A 17063-nucleotide genomic window follows, 5' to 3' on the forward strand; every position below is an offset into this window, starting at 1 on the left:
ACAATTGCGTAAAAGAAAAAAAGAATTTAAACTCAGATTAATTCTAAAAGATGTTGACCATAGGTGAAATTCTACCTATGCAATGTTAAATATAGCAATAGAGTATAAGGAAATTACAAATGATTTTATTACTTTCTATAATTCTAGTTCTACCTCTGGTAATATGTATGTAATAACTAAGGATGAATGGTTAGTTACATATAGTGTAAAAGAGATGTTACAAGTTTTTTTTTATGACGCTACTATATTATTATTTCGATGTTATTATCCAACTATTATTCAAGCTGCTTTACAAGTTTTAGATATTCAAAGTTTTTAATAATTATCATATGGATAATAATTTTGGAAATATGACTTTTCAAATGAAAAATAACTTTTATAACTAGTTTAGGCCTATTCCTATTATTTTTGGTTTGGGGTTCTTATTGATCCATATTTGAAGGATGTTGGCCTTCGAAATTTGTTAAATTCTTTTTTTGGTAACATGATAATAAACACTAATGATGATCAAACTATTACTACTCTTACTCATCATAATACTATTAGAACTTATTTTTAAAGATTATATGATGAGTATAAAGGTAGATATGATGTAAGTACACATCAGCCTACCGCTTCTGCTTCTACGAGTTCAAATCGGGGCAAATGTAAGAGTTTTGATAGGGAATTATTTATAGCTTAGCTGTTTAGATAATAATTAGCACGAAATTTAGTTTGAAACAGTAGCACGAAGTTTCTAAAATTGAACAATATTTAATTACATCTTTAGTTAAAAGTCAAAATAATAGTTTTGATTTTTTACAATGGTGGAGAGTATATGGAATATTTTCATATCCTATACTTTCCATCATGGCCCGTGATTTACTAACAGTGCAGGTATCCACGGTAGCTTCGGAATCCGTCTTCAGCACATCAGGACGTTTGATTGACGACCACAGGATATTGTTAGATTCTTCTACCATACAGACGGTAATGTGCCTACAAGATTGGTGGAGGTACAAGAAGAGAACTCAAGGGGTTGATCGGATAGCTAGTATTGAAGATAAACTTGAAGAGTTGGGAATATGAGATAAATATAAAGAATAGAAATTATTCATTAGTTTGTAATTTTTATTTTGTAGCTGAAAATTTGTGATAAATTATTTTGGAAAGAGTTACAAATGATAGTGATATAGATGAGTAGGTGTCAACCTAGTTAGGATGTATTCATCTATTGTGATGCGATAAATTTCAAAATGAATTTATAATTGTTAGTGATTAACTGATTATTAATAAAGAATTTATTTTTATTATTTTAAATTCTATTATTTTTTGTATTTGTAAATTATATAATTACAAGTGGTTAATAATATGATTGATTTTTTATTAAAATTTCACTTAATTTATTGTTATTTATTCTTAATTTTTTAAAAAAAAAAGAAAAAAAAGGAAATGACCGGGCCAGCCCATATTGACTTATATTAGAAGGTAATATGATCCATTGAATTTGATATAGACATCTAGATTCTTTTTAAGAAGTCTTAACATTTCTAATTTTATTAACCAAAACCAAGGCCTTCTCCAGACAAAAATTACAGAATGCATACAAGGGCTAATTGGGGATATATACTCTGTACTATTGTCAAATTGAACTTGCTACCCACATGGTATTTCTAATTGTTGCAGATAGACCCACTCAAGCTCAAGGGGTATATCTGCGACAATTGAACTACAGAGATAGTAAATTCTTTTTGGCGATCGTACAAAGGGGCTACAGGCTTCAAAAAATTTCTTATCAATCATCTTTTGCGAGCTACAATAAGATGTATAACTACTCAAATCAAGACTATGATATATTCCTCTCGCAATAAAAAAAAAGGAAAAAAGGAAAAAAGAAAACTCAAACCCTTTCTACAACTAGACAGCCAGTAGCTATAGCCAAAACCAGGCCCCTTGCTTGATTTCACATAACACCTACACCAATCAAATTGAAATAGAATGAAAATACACTTATCTACATTATGGAGCAAGAATCACTGTAGGGATCCCTGCTCTCATATATTAAAGATTGCGACGGCACCATTGGATATTGATAAGGCCAAACCATCGTCTGCACTGTCTTTTTATCTCCCTCTTCTTTCTTTTTCTTTTCTTCCTCCTTCTTCTTATCAGCAGACTCTACGCTGATCAGCTCGGCGAAACCCATCCTTTTCCTAAGCATAACGGTGAGGACAACGGAGTCGATATCCTCGCCGATGACCACAATTTTATCTCCATCTACTTGTGCGGATATGACGCCTGTAACAAAAATGTCACAAGCTCAAAACTTCGGTTCGGTTTTGAATTATAGGCGGTTCGGTTCGGTTGTTCAAATTTTGGTAAAAAACCGAACCGGACCGACCGTTATAGAGAGAGAGAGAGAGAGAGAGAGAGAGAGAGAGAGAGAAAAGGAATTGGGGAAGAAGAAGGGAACGGCAAAGAGTTCTTGGTCTAGAAGGAGTACCGAATGAAGAGTTCTTGGTCTAGAAGGAGTACCGAATGAAGACAATTTCGAAAGCCTTGTCGTCTATAGAAAAAAATAGGGAGACGCGGAGTAGAAATTTCAGTGGTGCAAGGGTGGGCCATTACTATTAGCAAGTGGGAAGTTGACCGGAGGAGTTGCCTACTGTTCATAATGAGTTAAGGGCGAGTTTAGGTTGAATTGGATTTGAACGGGTCAGGGAAGACTGAGAGTGTTGACTACTATTAATTCTAAATTAAACTTGGGAGTTATTTAATATTTAATTATCGAGTTTGTTACTGATTTGTTGAGTGTTACCTTGGCTGTTTTTGACAACTCCCTACTGATCTGATTAAAACCTTAACTAAGTTAACTAAGTTATCGAGTTTGTTACTGATTTATTGAGCGTCACAAATAACCCCTTAACTTAAGGGGTTTTATGATATTTAGCCTCAAAATAATTGATGCAAGTGTAAGGTGTAATAAGCGTCAAGTTGATTTGGATTTATCTAACGTTTATGTTTAGGGCTGAGCATGGTTCGGTCCAAACTGAAAAAACCGACCGAACCGATCTGAACCGACCCGAAAAAATCGGTTTTATGAGTAGGGCGGTTCGGGTCGGTTTGAAAACTTTTTAACCCGAACCGACCCGAACCGACCGAATATAGTGCAATACTACTCATTCTGATCTCAAACACTACCCGACCCGTCCCTAAAGAGTCAAAGACTCAAACCCTAAACTCATTTTCTGAATCAATATGAGTTAAAAATAATATCATTATATCAGTGTTTAATGCTTCATAATCTCCTACTTTGTTGATATTGTTGGCCCTTTGGTTTTGATGATGATCTGTCAAACAATTTATATCTAATCTATTTTCTAGTCTTTGTGTTTATCTTTACAGGTAATTCAACACACGTCAATCAAGCGTTAAAGATTCAAGTTCAAGTTCATACGCGTGGAGTTACCTAGGTATTAGTTTAGTTTACTTACATATATTGTATGTTTATATCTAAGCTCAATATATATACACTTAACACGATTTTCGACGTTTTCTATCATAATAATGATTTTTCATCAAACGTTGTTACAATATCTTATATCTCATGTTTACAGCTCTTTCATAATTCATTATATACATACAATACATGGCATAATATATATATACATATTTACAAGCCTTATGTTAATTTTCATGTTTACGAAAAACAGGTTTTCTGAACACTTTTCAAAAACAGGGAGTTTTCACAAACGAAAATTGATTTTCCAAAAATTCCTTTTCAAACATGTTTATTTTATCATTTATAAACTTTTACCAAAGTTTCACTATTTTTGGATTTGATTTGATATTTTTAATGAATTTTCAAAACAGCCCTAAAACCTGTCAATATCTTAGCGGTCGACCGGACCGGTCGACCGCCGAACTGTCAGAACTTTTACAACGGCTAGTTTTTACAGCTGTTTTCATATTGGGTTTTTGGTCTTTTACTTATGTTTTTGCTGTTGTATTAGGGTGATATATATACCCCATTGCTGCTCTTCTTCTATATATCCAAGAAATCCAAGTTTTGTGTTTAACAAAACCCTAAGTGTGTTTAAGAGCTGTTTAAAGTTGATTTCATCAATCTGTTTTTAAGAGAAGTTTTTTTACAACAAGAAGTAGCCTTCAAATCCTATTGGGATCATCATCTACTGTTCTTCTTGTTTGAGAAGTCTTCTAAACTCTTATATAGCTTGTTATTTCATTTTCATTTTATTTAGCTATATTTATTGAGTTTCATTCACTATTATCACACACACTTATTGAGCTTGATATTTTCATACCATATAGTGTGGGTTGTGGGGTGTGATTTAGTGAGTGTGAGCTTCATTGTGTTCTCACTTGTTATTTGAGAACAAATCATTGTATTTAACTTTTATTTGTAAGAATCACTTGTAATACACTTGTACACCGAGAGAAGTGTGAGGCGAGAGACGGGGTCGAATTCAATAGGAGTGGCGTCGATTGACGAACCTAGGGAGAGGTTGTAATCGAGCACTTGAGGAGAAGAACACGGGCTAGGTTCCTACACTTAGTGTGTAAAGTGTGATTACATAGTGTTTTTGTGTAGTGTGAGAGTTTTCGGTGATCTTGTAAACCGAGTGTGTAGAAGTTCCGGCTTCCAAACCGGATTGTGATAGTGGATATCTCCTCGAGGTGAGGAGCAGGGACGTAGGTCATGGTGACCGAACCTCGTAAACATATCGTTTGTTTGTGTTTTGCTTAGCGTATTTTTTATTCATCATTATTGTTCATATCCATATCATATTTCTTCTTGCAAGAACAAATTGATCAACATAATTTTAATTAGCTTTTAATTGGGATTAGATTAGCATAAGACCCTAATCACCCCCCCTCTAGGGTCTAACAGATATCTTTTTTTTTCCTTTAACACAGTTTGTTGTTTGATAAGAAGTTTGATGAAGTTAGAACTGAACAAACCGAACCGAACCGAACCAAACCGACTTGCAACAGTTCGGTTCGGTTTTGAATTATAGGCGGTTCGGTTCGGTTGTTCAAATTTACTTGCAACAGTTCGGTTCGGTTTTGAATTATAGGCGGTTCGGTTCGGTTGTTCAAATTTTGGTAAAAAACCGAACCGGACCGACCGTTATAGAGAGAGAGAGAGAGAGAGAGAGAGAGAGAGAGAGAGAAAAGGAATTGGGGAAGAAGAAGGGAACGGCAAAGAGTTCTTGGTCTAGAAGGAGTACCGAATGAAGAGTTCTTGGTCTAGAAGGAGTACCGAATGAAGACAATTTCTCAAGGCTTGTCGTCTATAGAAAAAAATAGGGAGACGCGGATCGAGTAGAAATTTCAGTGGTGCAAGCGGTGGGCCATTACTATTAGCAAGTGGGAAGTTTACTTGAGGAGTTGCCTACTGTTCATACATGAGTTAAGGGCGAGTTTAGGTTGAATTGGATTTGAACGGGTCAGGGAAGACTGAGAGTGTTGACTACTATGAATTCTAAATTAAACTTGGGAGTCATTTAATATTTGATTATGGAGTTTGTTACTGATTTGTTGAGTGTTACGTAACTTGGCTGTTTTTGACAGCTCCCTACTAATCTGATTAAGATCTTAACTAAGTTAACTCTGATCTAGGTCTTGGTGGATCATTCCTAACCTTGCTAAAGGCTCAAAGATAACCTAATAACACTAGAATTGGAGCCGGCACAATTTTATCTAAATTTTTTTTAAGCTTTTAGTCAAGTTAGTTCCGCTAGCTTGGTTAGTAGAGGAGTTGCTAAAGGCATATTAGGAGTTAAAAGTTTAAATAGAGTTTTGATATGCAAATGGCTCAGACATGTAAATTCTCATATTTGGCTGGTTAATATTCGAATGTTAAAATTATTTGATTTTCTTCAGTTATTTGTTGAACCTAATTAGAATAAACAGACAAGTAGTTGTTGAACTATTTGATAATTATTCCATCAACTTCCACCGTAGAGGTAAGTAAGTGGAGTGAAAGACTTGTTCCAAAGAAAATAATAAAGTGACGCGGAGCAGACATTTCAAAATATAAGGGGAAAAATCAGAAAGCTCCCTTAACTTTGGACGATTATCGAAATACCCCCATCTTCCAAAATATTAGACAACCCCGCTAAGTATATGGATCATCACAAACCCCCTTTAACTTTAAGATTTTCTGATAAAATGTCAAAGTTAAAGGGGTTTTCTAATAACCTCCTAACTTAAGGGGGTTTTCTAATTGTGAACATGGACACGTGAGTGTAATCACGTGAAGCCAGTGAAAAAAAAACCAGTGGACAAACTCTTTGGCCCACGCGGTATTACCAAGGCCCACCCGTTTGTCCTTTGTATAAATGTATGAACCTAGGGTTTTGTGAAAGTGGAGCAAGGGCTGGGGTGTTTTGCGGCTGAAGGAGAAAAACACGAGCAAGTACAAGGCTGGAGATTTTCCTTTAGGCGGCTGCAGCAGACGAAAAGTGCAAGGAGCTTTGGTCTTAGGTGTGCGGCTGCAGAGGAAACATTGGGCGGCTGCAGGAGTCTTTCTGTTCCTTTGAGAGAATATTTGTAAGAGGGATTTGAGAGTTTGTTTGAGAGGGTTTAGATTGTGAGATTGTAAACCCTAGTTGTATCTCTCCCTCTATTAGTAGATCTCCCCCCTCCTTGCCCCGTGGACGTAGGCTATTTGCTGAACCACGTAAAAATTTATGTTCTTGTCGTGATTTGTAATAGCTTGTAGGATCCCTCGACAGGTCAGTCCTAGAACTGATGAGAGGAAGAGCCGATATCTCACTTGGTTGAGATATCCGCTTCAGATTCTTGTTTCCTTGGTGAGACGGAAATTCTTATAGATCTAATCTCTCTTGTTGTGCTGCCGAAGTGCTGCCGAAATTTTCGTTGCGCACAACAATTGGTATCAGAGCTCCGGGTTGGACTTGGGAGCTTGTTTGAAGGATTCGCTGAAGGATTCCTATTTGAAGATTAGATCAACAACATGGGTGAAACAAGCACATCGGGATTGTCTTTTACGAAAACGATACATAGTTTGAGCATCAATAACATGAAGATTGATGTTCCGAAGTTCGACGGCAAGATCAATTTCGGTTTGTGGAGATGTCAGGTTATGGACGCCTTGGACGCTCAGAATTTGGAGGAGACTCTTGAGTTACAAGAGAAACCTGCCGATATGAAAGCTAAGGTTTGGAAGAAGATGAATAGTAGGGCGTGTGGAGTTATTCGGCCATGCTTGACGCTGGATCTTATTTATGACGTGATGAACGAGACGTCGGCGAAGAAGATGTGGGAAACGCTCAATGAAAAGTATCTTACTAAGAGCATAGCATCGGGAGATGCATTAGTAGTTCAAGACCATGGTTCAAACTGAAGCAGGAGGTTGTAGTCTAGAGGTGCACATCGTGGGATTCGTAGGAATCAGTGTGCCTTTTGTAAAGAGGATGGACATTGGAAAGCTGAATGCCCAAAGTTAGATCGAGCCGAGAAGAATAAGGGGAAAACTGTACAAGCTTCAGAGGCAAATGTTGTCAAGACTAGTGGCAACAATTCAGATTCGGATTCTTCGAGCTATTCGTTGTCTGCACTACCGTCAGTTTGTGTTGCCAACTCTATAGAGTGGATGTTGGATTCGGGTGCTTCATACCACGTTTGTCCTAGGAGGGATTGGTTCTCCAGCTTTCAGAAGTTGGAAAGAGAGGATGTTGTGCTCATGGGTAATGGACATGCATGCTCTATTGGTGGTATTGGTACCGTTCGTATTCGGATGTATGACGGGATGGTGCGGGAGTTGAACTCTACAGAATGGATGTTGGATTCGGGTGCTTCATACCACGTTTGCCCTAGGAGGGATTGGTTCTCCAGCTTTCAGAAGTTGGAAAGAGAGGATGTTGTGCTCATGGGTAATGGACATGCATGCTCTATTGGTGGTATTGGTACCGTTCGTATTCGGATGTATGACGGAGTGATTCAGGAGTTGGATGAAGTGAGGTTCGTTCCACAGATATCGAAGAACATCATTTCACTAGGAGCTTTGGTGGCATCTGGCTATAAAGTGACCTTGATGGATGCACGTTTGAAGGTCACATTGGGGTCCATGATCGTGATGAAGGGCGTCAGAAGAAGCAATTTGTATTATTTACTTGGAAGCACGGCGATTGATAGGGAGATGACGACTTCATCAGATTCGGCTAGACTGTGGCGTTGTTTGATGCTGGGTTATTTGATTGGTAATGTCGTGCATAGGTTGTTAAGGAGTGCTTTGACCTGCAGTTTAAAGTCATGTGAACCCATTGGTATGAGCAAGAAGACCGAAGTGGAGTTTGGCACTTCTATCCATCATTTAAGGGGTCTTCTGAGGGGTGTTCATTCAGGCATTCGGGGGCCTTCCAAGGGAGCATTATTGGGAGGTAATAGGTATGTGGTTTTCGCAGTTGGGGATTGCTCTAGGCATTGGTGGGTTGCAACCAAGTCCCGTTGGTGTGAAGTCCTAGAAGCCCGCAACAAATGGAGGAAGTGTATTGGCAGAAAGGTGAAGGTACTTCAGTCTAATGTTAAAGGGAAGTAAAAGAGGGACCTATTTCTGTATTTGTGCCGAGCTCACGACAATAGGAGACACTTCATTGGTGTGGAAACTTTGAGGCGACGTGATGAGATGCCAGATTTGGGGAGCTGTTCCTTTCTGGAGGAGGATCAGCGTTTGATGTTGAGCATTGGCATTGGTGTGCGGGCTACGACATATTTGGGCTATCTTATGCATAGGTTGCCGACTGCTGCATATAGAGATTTTGGATCTGGTGGAGCTGCTTCAGATTTTGGGTTGCGTCGGATGTTTGGCTACCCAGCACTTGGTCACATCGTGGATGTGAGATGTGATCCAATAGCACATTTGGGATTCAGAAGCGTGTTTGATTATCAGGTATTGGCTTCTAACTTTGTTCTGAGCAGGTATGTCACGTTTAACTCTCGGCAGGTGGAGAGTGGTGATCAGATCTTTGGGATATCGCAGCGGGTGGAGAGTGATGCTACTCCACGTTGGGTGGAGACTCCAGATCATGCTGCATCATTTAAGATTCCAGCTGATGTGACACAGATTGGGAATCGTGTTGATTTGGATGTAGATGATAGGTTGATTGATTCGAGTGCAGCTGATAGATGTAGTCTGGATATGGCCATTGGTTCATCTCAGGCGGAGGTGTTTGGATTGTTTCAGTTTTGGTCCATTGGAGGTGCTATCAGCCGTAGACTTGATCGTGATGTTGGAGAAGGGTTGTGAACTCTTCTAGTGGATTGAGGCCTTTGGAGGCCATTTTGGTGAACTACGTTCGGCTTGATTCCTTGGGCAAGAGGATACGTAGGCAGTCTTTATGATGCAGCCGGGTTAGGATTAGTTGATGGGGGGTGAGATCAATTTGGTGAGCGACATCGACATTTGGGGTGAGTGTTCGCACTCCCATTTGGGTCTCAGCAAGTGAGGCATTTGGTGTAGTCGGTGTAGGCTCAGTTTGATTTGGTGAGTAGACACTATTTGGTTTGGGTTGAGTGTTCGCACTCCCGTTTGGGTCTCGACCTGTTGTGGATGGAGTCCGTTGTCATGAGTCCGTTGCCATGGCGTACTGGATGCAACAAGTGAGATATTTGTTTTGGTTGGTGTCGGCTCAGTTTTGGAAAAACTTCACCGAGGTGGAGAATTGTGAACATGGACACGTGAGTGTAATCACGTGAAGCCAGTGAAAAAAAAACCAGCGGACAAACTCTTTGGCCCACGCGGTATTACCAAGGCCCACCCGTTTGTCCTTTGTATAAATGTATGAACCTAGGGTTTTGTGAAAGTGGAGCAAGGGCTGGGGTGTTTTGCGGCTGAAGGAGAAAAACACGAGCAAGTACAAGGATGGAGATTTTCCTTTAGGCGGCTGCAGCAGACGAAAAGTGCAAGGAGCTTTGGTCTTGGGTGTGCGGCTTTTTTGTTTCCTTTGAGAGAATATTTGTAAGAGGGATTTGAGAGTTTGTTTGAGAGGGTTTAGATTGTGAGATTGTAAACCCTAGTTGTATCTCTCCCTCTATTAGTAGATCTCCCCCCTCCTTGCCCCGTGGACGTAGGCTATTTACCGAACCACGTAAAAATTTGTGTTCTTGTCGTGATTTGTAATAGCTTGTAGGATCCCTCGACAGATCAGTCCTAGAACTGATGAGAGGAAGAACCGATATCTCACTTGGTTGAGATATCCGCTTCAGATTCTTGTTTCCTTGGTGAGACGGGAATTCTTATAGATCTAATCTCTCTTGTTGTGCTGCCGAAGTGCTGCCGAAATTTCCGCTGCGCACAACACTAATAACCCCTTAACTTAAGGTTGTTTTCTCATATTTTAAAAGTTAAGGGGGGTTTGCTGATAAACATCCAAAACTAAGGGGTTTTATGATATTTAGCCTCAAAATAATTGATGCAAGTGTAAGGTGTAATAAGCGTCAAGTTGATTTGGATTTATCTAACGTTGATGTTGCAGATAAGAGTGAGTTTAGTTTTAATTGGATTGAATGGATCAAGACAGAGTGTCGACCACTTATTTTAAATTGACTTGAAGTTATCTAGTCTTTGATTTAGAGTTTATTATTGATTTGGTATTATTCTAAATTGACTTGAGGTTATCTAGTCTTTGATTTATAGTTATTACTGGTTTGATAGGAGGGGATGTGAGGTGATGTGAGTGATAAAACTAAAAATCCTCTTTAGTAGGAGATTTTCAGAGGGCAGAGATTGTGAGATAGAGTATGTAGAGAGAAGTGTAATAATTGAACTAGAAAGTGAAGAAAGAGCTAGAACCCTTTTGATTTGGAGGGCCAATGTGAAGAGAGAGAAATTTTATTTTCTAAAGACTTTTATGTCATATTTTTTGCACAATTTCCTGCTTACTTTTCATTATCCATACATCATCTTTCTCTTCAATACTTTTATATTAGTCCCTCAGATGTTTGACATTGGTTATAAGACCCTCAAATCCTAATGGGGCTTGCAATTTGGTCCCTCAATGACCAAGATATCCCTCAATTTATGTTTTTCCAAAAAAAAAAATTCCTCTTGTTCAATAAAAAAAAAGGTGAGAGGGTACTTTCAGCATTGAGGTACCAAATTGCAGACACTTTAGGACTTAAGGGAGCATTTTTAAAGATTTGATGGAACAATATGGAATGATTGAAGATTCGAGGGACTGATATCTAAATATCTCTTATTTGTATTGACCTATCAAATTTTCGTACTTAATATATAAAGAAATTTTTTATAAATCAACCTATTTGAAACTTTATTTTCAAAAATTGACCCATTTATCTTTTATTTAGCATTTTCGATCTAGTTTCAGCTAGCTAGCTGAAACTGGGTTGAAAATGCTAAATAAGTTACGAAAACTTCATTATGGGATTTAGAATCCCGTGAAGTTGCATTCATACTGATTAATTAAGCACTAAACTTTATGGGATTATAAAACCCGTGAAGTTTTCTTAACTTATTTAGCATTTTCGACCTAGTTTCAGCCAACTAGCTGAAACCAAGTTAAAAATGCTAAATAAATCTCTAATAGGTTGATTTTAAAAAATAAATCTCAAAAATAGTTAGTTTTGAAAATTTATCCTATATATAACATACACTACAAATCTATCCTTTGTTTATTAAGCTCCCCTAGTTTGATTTAACTACGGTTAGTCAACTTTTTTACAGTTATTTAAAACAAATTAATTTAAGACACTACCTGCATTGGTCATTAAGTGACAATGGGGATCAAGTTGGGCTTTACTGGATTCACAATAGAAATTTGTTAAGTGCGTCTCGCATTTATCCGGTTTAAATTTTAGTTTTGTTTGCAAAAATACGTGAAATTTATTATCTTTGAAAGAAGAGATAGATATATGTTCAATATGTTTTGTCTCGTGACTCAAATAGAGCTATTCCTTTTGAAGCAATATTGTCCGAGTAAATTAGCTTGGCACATCTTTGTTAACGGGTCTTTCCAACCCAGCCATTTTTTATGGACTAATAATATAGCGTATGTGCTTTGCGCTTGAAAATAGCTGTTTTTTGTTTTGAATCTTTTCCAATGACTAGAAAATAGTGAAGTGACTTTTATGACAATATAAATTCTTAATTTGAACAATTAAAATTTTGTATTAATAAACGAAATTGTATAGTAAACCTATTTATAAAACAATTGTATGGGTAATTATTATAATTAGGATAATTATTATAATTTAATCATTATTTATTTAATAATTAATAAAAAGGTAATAATTATTTAATATTATACTTTTTTAACGGTTAAAATATTAAAATTGAAAATTTTGAATTATTATGATAAATAATTATTGTATTTTATAACTATCTAACTTATAATAACTATACATAGTATAACTATAATAATATTAATAACTATAAAGTAATAAAATATTTCTAATTATTAAATATTATATAATTCTTAATATTATTTAATAATATTATATTTATTTATATACTATGATTTTAACTATTTATTATAATTCATAAATAATTTTTAAATAATCTAATAATATAAACATTTCATAGAATTTGTCTAAATATTTTACAATAATATTGTTAACCAATTAATAGTTATACTATTCTAATTATTAAATATTATATAATTCTTAATATTATTTAATAATATTATATTTATTTATATACTATGATTTTAACTATTTATTATAATTCATAAATAATTTTTAAATAATCTAATAATATAAACATTTCATAGAATTTGTCTAAATATTTTACAATAATATTGTTAACCAATTAATAGTTATACTATTATGAATAAACATATTATTATTAAACAAATTTATTTAGTTTTTTAATTATAAATAATAGTATAATTCTTAATCTGACTAATAATATCAAAATAATTATACTAATTTAATATTTATCATATTTTCTACAAAATAAATAGTATACCATAATAAGTATCTAATGAATATTATATTGTTTATACTACTTTTGATTATTTTATTACATTATTGTTAGACAACTAATAGTCATACTATTATTAAAAATATATAATATGTACAATAATTTATTCCATATTTATTTTATACTATTTCAACATAACTTATAATTATTTATAATAAATTTTAACTTATTTAATAGTTTTCCTTATCATTATAATTTATGAATTATATTCTAATCTATAGACTTCTTGTTCAATTTCAAAACTAAGGAATATAGAAGTATGATTATGCAGAATGATCCTTGGTTTTTTGGAGATAGGTCATTACTGTTGAGGCCATGGTGTAGGAATATGAATATTGAGTCTTGAAACTAGGTTGTATCCTCTGTGGACTCAATTTACCTCATTTGAGATGGAATCTATAGCAAGAGAAGCGTATTAGTAAAATTACTAGTCTTGTAAGAGATGAGTCAACGTGTGGGAGGCAAAGACTAGTGTATGCTCGTGTGCTTAATTATTGAAGTCAAAATACTAGTAAGTTTTCCTGATAGTGTTTTTAATAAGGGACCTAATGGTCAAAGAATTACTCAGAAGATTGTTTATGAATTTAAGCTTGTTGGATATTTATTAAGAAAGGCAATTTTGCCTTTGTGTTTTAGTCCCACATCGGAAAATTGAAAAGAATTCTCTCTCTCAACCCTATAAATACACCCCTTTTTCACATTCCAAAATGACAAGAAAATAAAGTTTTTTTCTCTTCTCATCTGGTTTTAAAGAAATTGTTTTTTCCCCTCTATAATTTTGTTATTAAATTTATGGGCAATCTTCTTCATCTGAGCTGAAGCTCTGTACTCTCACCCGAGTATGGAGGTCGACCGTTTCTGGGGGCTTTTATCGCTAGGGGGGAGGGAACCATTTACGCTAGGGTGATAGGCGAGTTCTTAATCTTCTAGGGCAGTGATTACACGACTTCTCTCGTCAGGCCTGATTTTCTTATCTCTTACTTTTTTAATTCGGATTTTTTTTGTGCTATAATCTTGATTTACAGATAATTTCCAACAATCTAGAAGATTGAGATGTTTATAGCTTTTGTTCTAAATCCGAGGAAAAATTATATTAAATGATACTGTTCATTGGGATAATTTACTATTCACCTGAGAAATTTTTTTTGGTTACTATTCATCCAAATTTATAAATGCAGTAATTAATTGTTAATTATTGTTGCTAATTATTGCTTAAAATAATTATTGTTATTTGTTTTCGTAATTAATTGTTTACTATTAATTCCTGTTAATTATTGATTAATTATAATATTATAGTTATTAAATAAATAAATAAATAATTAATTAAAAGTCTAGATACTAGCTGGATCTTTTATTAGTTGGTTGTAGGTCAACAAGGTATATGTTATTAGAAATCATCAGACGGAGTTCTCTGTAAGAAGTCTTAGCACAAATCGAATTTGACAAGCCTTTTATATTAGCATAACCACACAACATACAATATGAAAGGGGCTAGAGTGACAATGTGCTATGAATTTCTAAGAATCTAGATAAAAGGTCCTGTATAAGGGACAACAAAGAAAAACGGTTCACCATTCCTCTATACATAGCATGTATCTACAAATAATAACAGTTGTTAAACTTGCCAAATAATAGGAAAATTAACAGTCAGTCTTTCAAAATAATTTAATCCTTTCGAAGAAAAACAATTTGGATTATTCCCATAAATGGTTTTCTCCGATCCAAAGGTAGGTAGGTGCTTCAGTTTAAATAATAATAATAATAATAATAATAATTTGCCTAATAACTTCTGCACTCTAATTCAAACTCTTCCATATATTAATTCAAGCTTTCATGTTAAATCACAATGCTAAAAACTTCTAAAGTTGGAGCAAGTATCAGAATGCAAGTTATGAATATCAAAGAACTTTTATTGGTTTCTAAAGCCTATTTTATATTTGTAAGAATCCTCTAAAAGCTACCATTCTCCCCTTGTGCTAGTGAATATGCACGCATTTGTAATGTTTAATGAAACATGCCTATAAATTTGTATCAGTGTACTTATTTATCCTTGAAAGTCTCATATGCATGGTTTTGACAAGAATAAAGAAAACAAAATAGATGCTTTGAAATATCTGAACTTCTTCATGGTTTAATACTTTCATTTCTTTAAGCTATCAGCATAGTGGCTTCTATTATTGATAATTCTATATATTGGATTGTTTATGCATCTAACAAGCTTAGACAGAAGGGGGCAAAAGCGAAAGCAGATTTGTTCAATAATTTATGTGGCAGTTGTCTGTAGCAGGTATACCTATCAATGCTATTTTCTTTTGTGGGCCTATAGAGCATTATTTATATTCTGATACAAATTTCAAGCTTCAGATTTGCCAAAGTCAGACTACATACATGATTGTACATGTCTGATAAAATGCATACATTTAAATATTAGTTTTATATGGAGGATTATTTTTTAAATCTTCAAATGTAAAGATTATCTCTTTTTTTTGCATTATGATGGATATTCATATGTCATATTAGACCACTTGCATTTGTTACATGATTAATTACAAGTTTTATGCAAGAATGCACTTGTAAATTTAAAGCATGTGTGTATAAATTTTTTTTAAAATATCAAATGATATGTTTAATAGGTGGTACAAGTAAAATGGCCACGTAAATTTGGAAGGTCTCTTTGGTAGGTAACCGATTTAAATTCGGAAGGTCTTTTTTTGTAGGCAACCAATTTAAATTTGGATGGTCTCTTTTGAAGGCAACAAATTTGCAACCTCTTATAATAGAAGAATTTAAAATTTTACATCTTCAGACATAGACTAGATCTTATATGCTCATTGACTATGACCTTCTATGCTAGCATGTTTTGATGTCATATCATAGCATGACTACATGTATAATGCTTTCTCTTGAGATTTCAGGAAATGATTAGGGTTGATATAAATATGCTCTGTCAACTAATATGCCCAGTTACTGTAGATGTGATGAATTAATGTCCAGAAAAATCAAATCAAGAGGTATATCATATAACTTCTATCTATATGATAAATAAAAGTTATATTGAAATTAGTCCATCAAATAATTAAAATTGCTATTAGGTTCCATTATTCTTATAAGTTGTTTCAAATTAATCCCTCCTCTTGCTACTTGTACTCTTTCCTAAAAAGATTGATTTAAAAAAATTAAATAACTTAAACAAGAAGGGGACCTAATGTCAAACAATATGAAGGACTAATTATAACTTAAGATAACTTGATAAATCTATACAACGCCTACTAGACAAAGTTGTGATCTTGGACTTTGTAAAGTCTAAGAAAAATCTTATTGACCCTTTGACTAAGGGATTATCCAGGAGTGTGGTTCTGGATTCATCGAGGGAGATGAGGTTAAGCCCATAAGAGAGGTCACTGACAGTGATAACCCAACCCTTATTTGGAGACTTAGCCCCAATGTTAGTTCAATGTGGTAGAAACAAGCTGGACTAGTGACACTCGTGTGGAGCATCGACCCAGATCAATGTTAGTTCAATGTGGTAGAAACAAGCTGGACTAGTGACACTCGTGTGGAGCATCGACCCAGATATAGTCATATATCACTATGTAGCTTGTGCTACTACCCCTTCTCTATGATGACGATGATCTTATGATACAGTTGACTAGGCTGAGTTTTACTCTTAATAAGTCCAATGTGTGTATTATGGGGAATATTAAATAAACAGCTGTAGTACCCTTTGAGGACTTACCTACGTGAGAGGAACCATGATGGCCGGGTTGGGTGGGGCTGGGCTAACCCCTAGAAACTCTCATGAGTCAGTTATTATGAGCATGACCTTTAACGCTCAACCCGCTTTGCTCAATAGATGAAGACATATTGTATGTGTTTTTGTCTGTACCTGATTCAAGGGGCCTAATTCAAGGCCTAGTCCATTATGTCCCTTAAGTGACGATAAACTCACTAAGGAAAGGTTCAAAGCCGGAAGCTACCTCTCTAGAATTCACGATATGAAAGGTTGCTCAACCTATATTTGTTTTATGATTTCTTGATTTATTTATTGATTTCTGAGTTTTCAGTCAATATTACCTTTTGGGGGGGGGGGGGGGGG

General features: G+C 35.1%; 1 pseudogene; it reads right to left on the reverse strand.

Moving 5' to 3' along the window:
• Nucleotides 1812-9350, reverse strand: LOC109841731 (annotated as a pseudogene).

Source organism: Asparagus officinalis, chromosome 5 (genome assembly GCF_001876935.1).
Source record: "Asparagus officinalis chromosome 5, Aspof.V1, whole genome shotgun sequence".
In the NCBI taxonomy this organism is placed as follows: Eukaryota; Viridiplantae; Streptophyta; class Magnoliopsida; order Asparagales; family Asparagaceae; genus Asparagus; species Asparagus officinalis.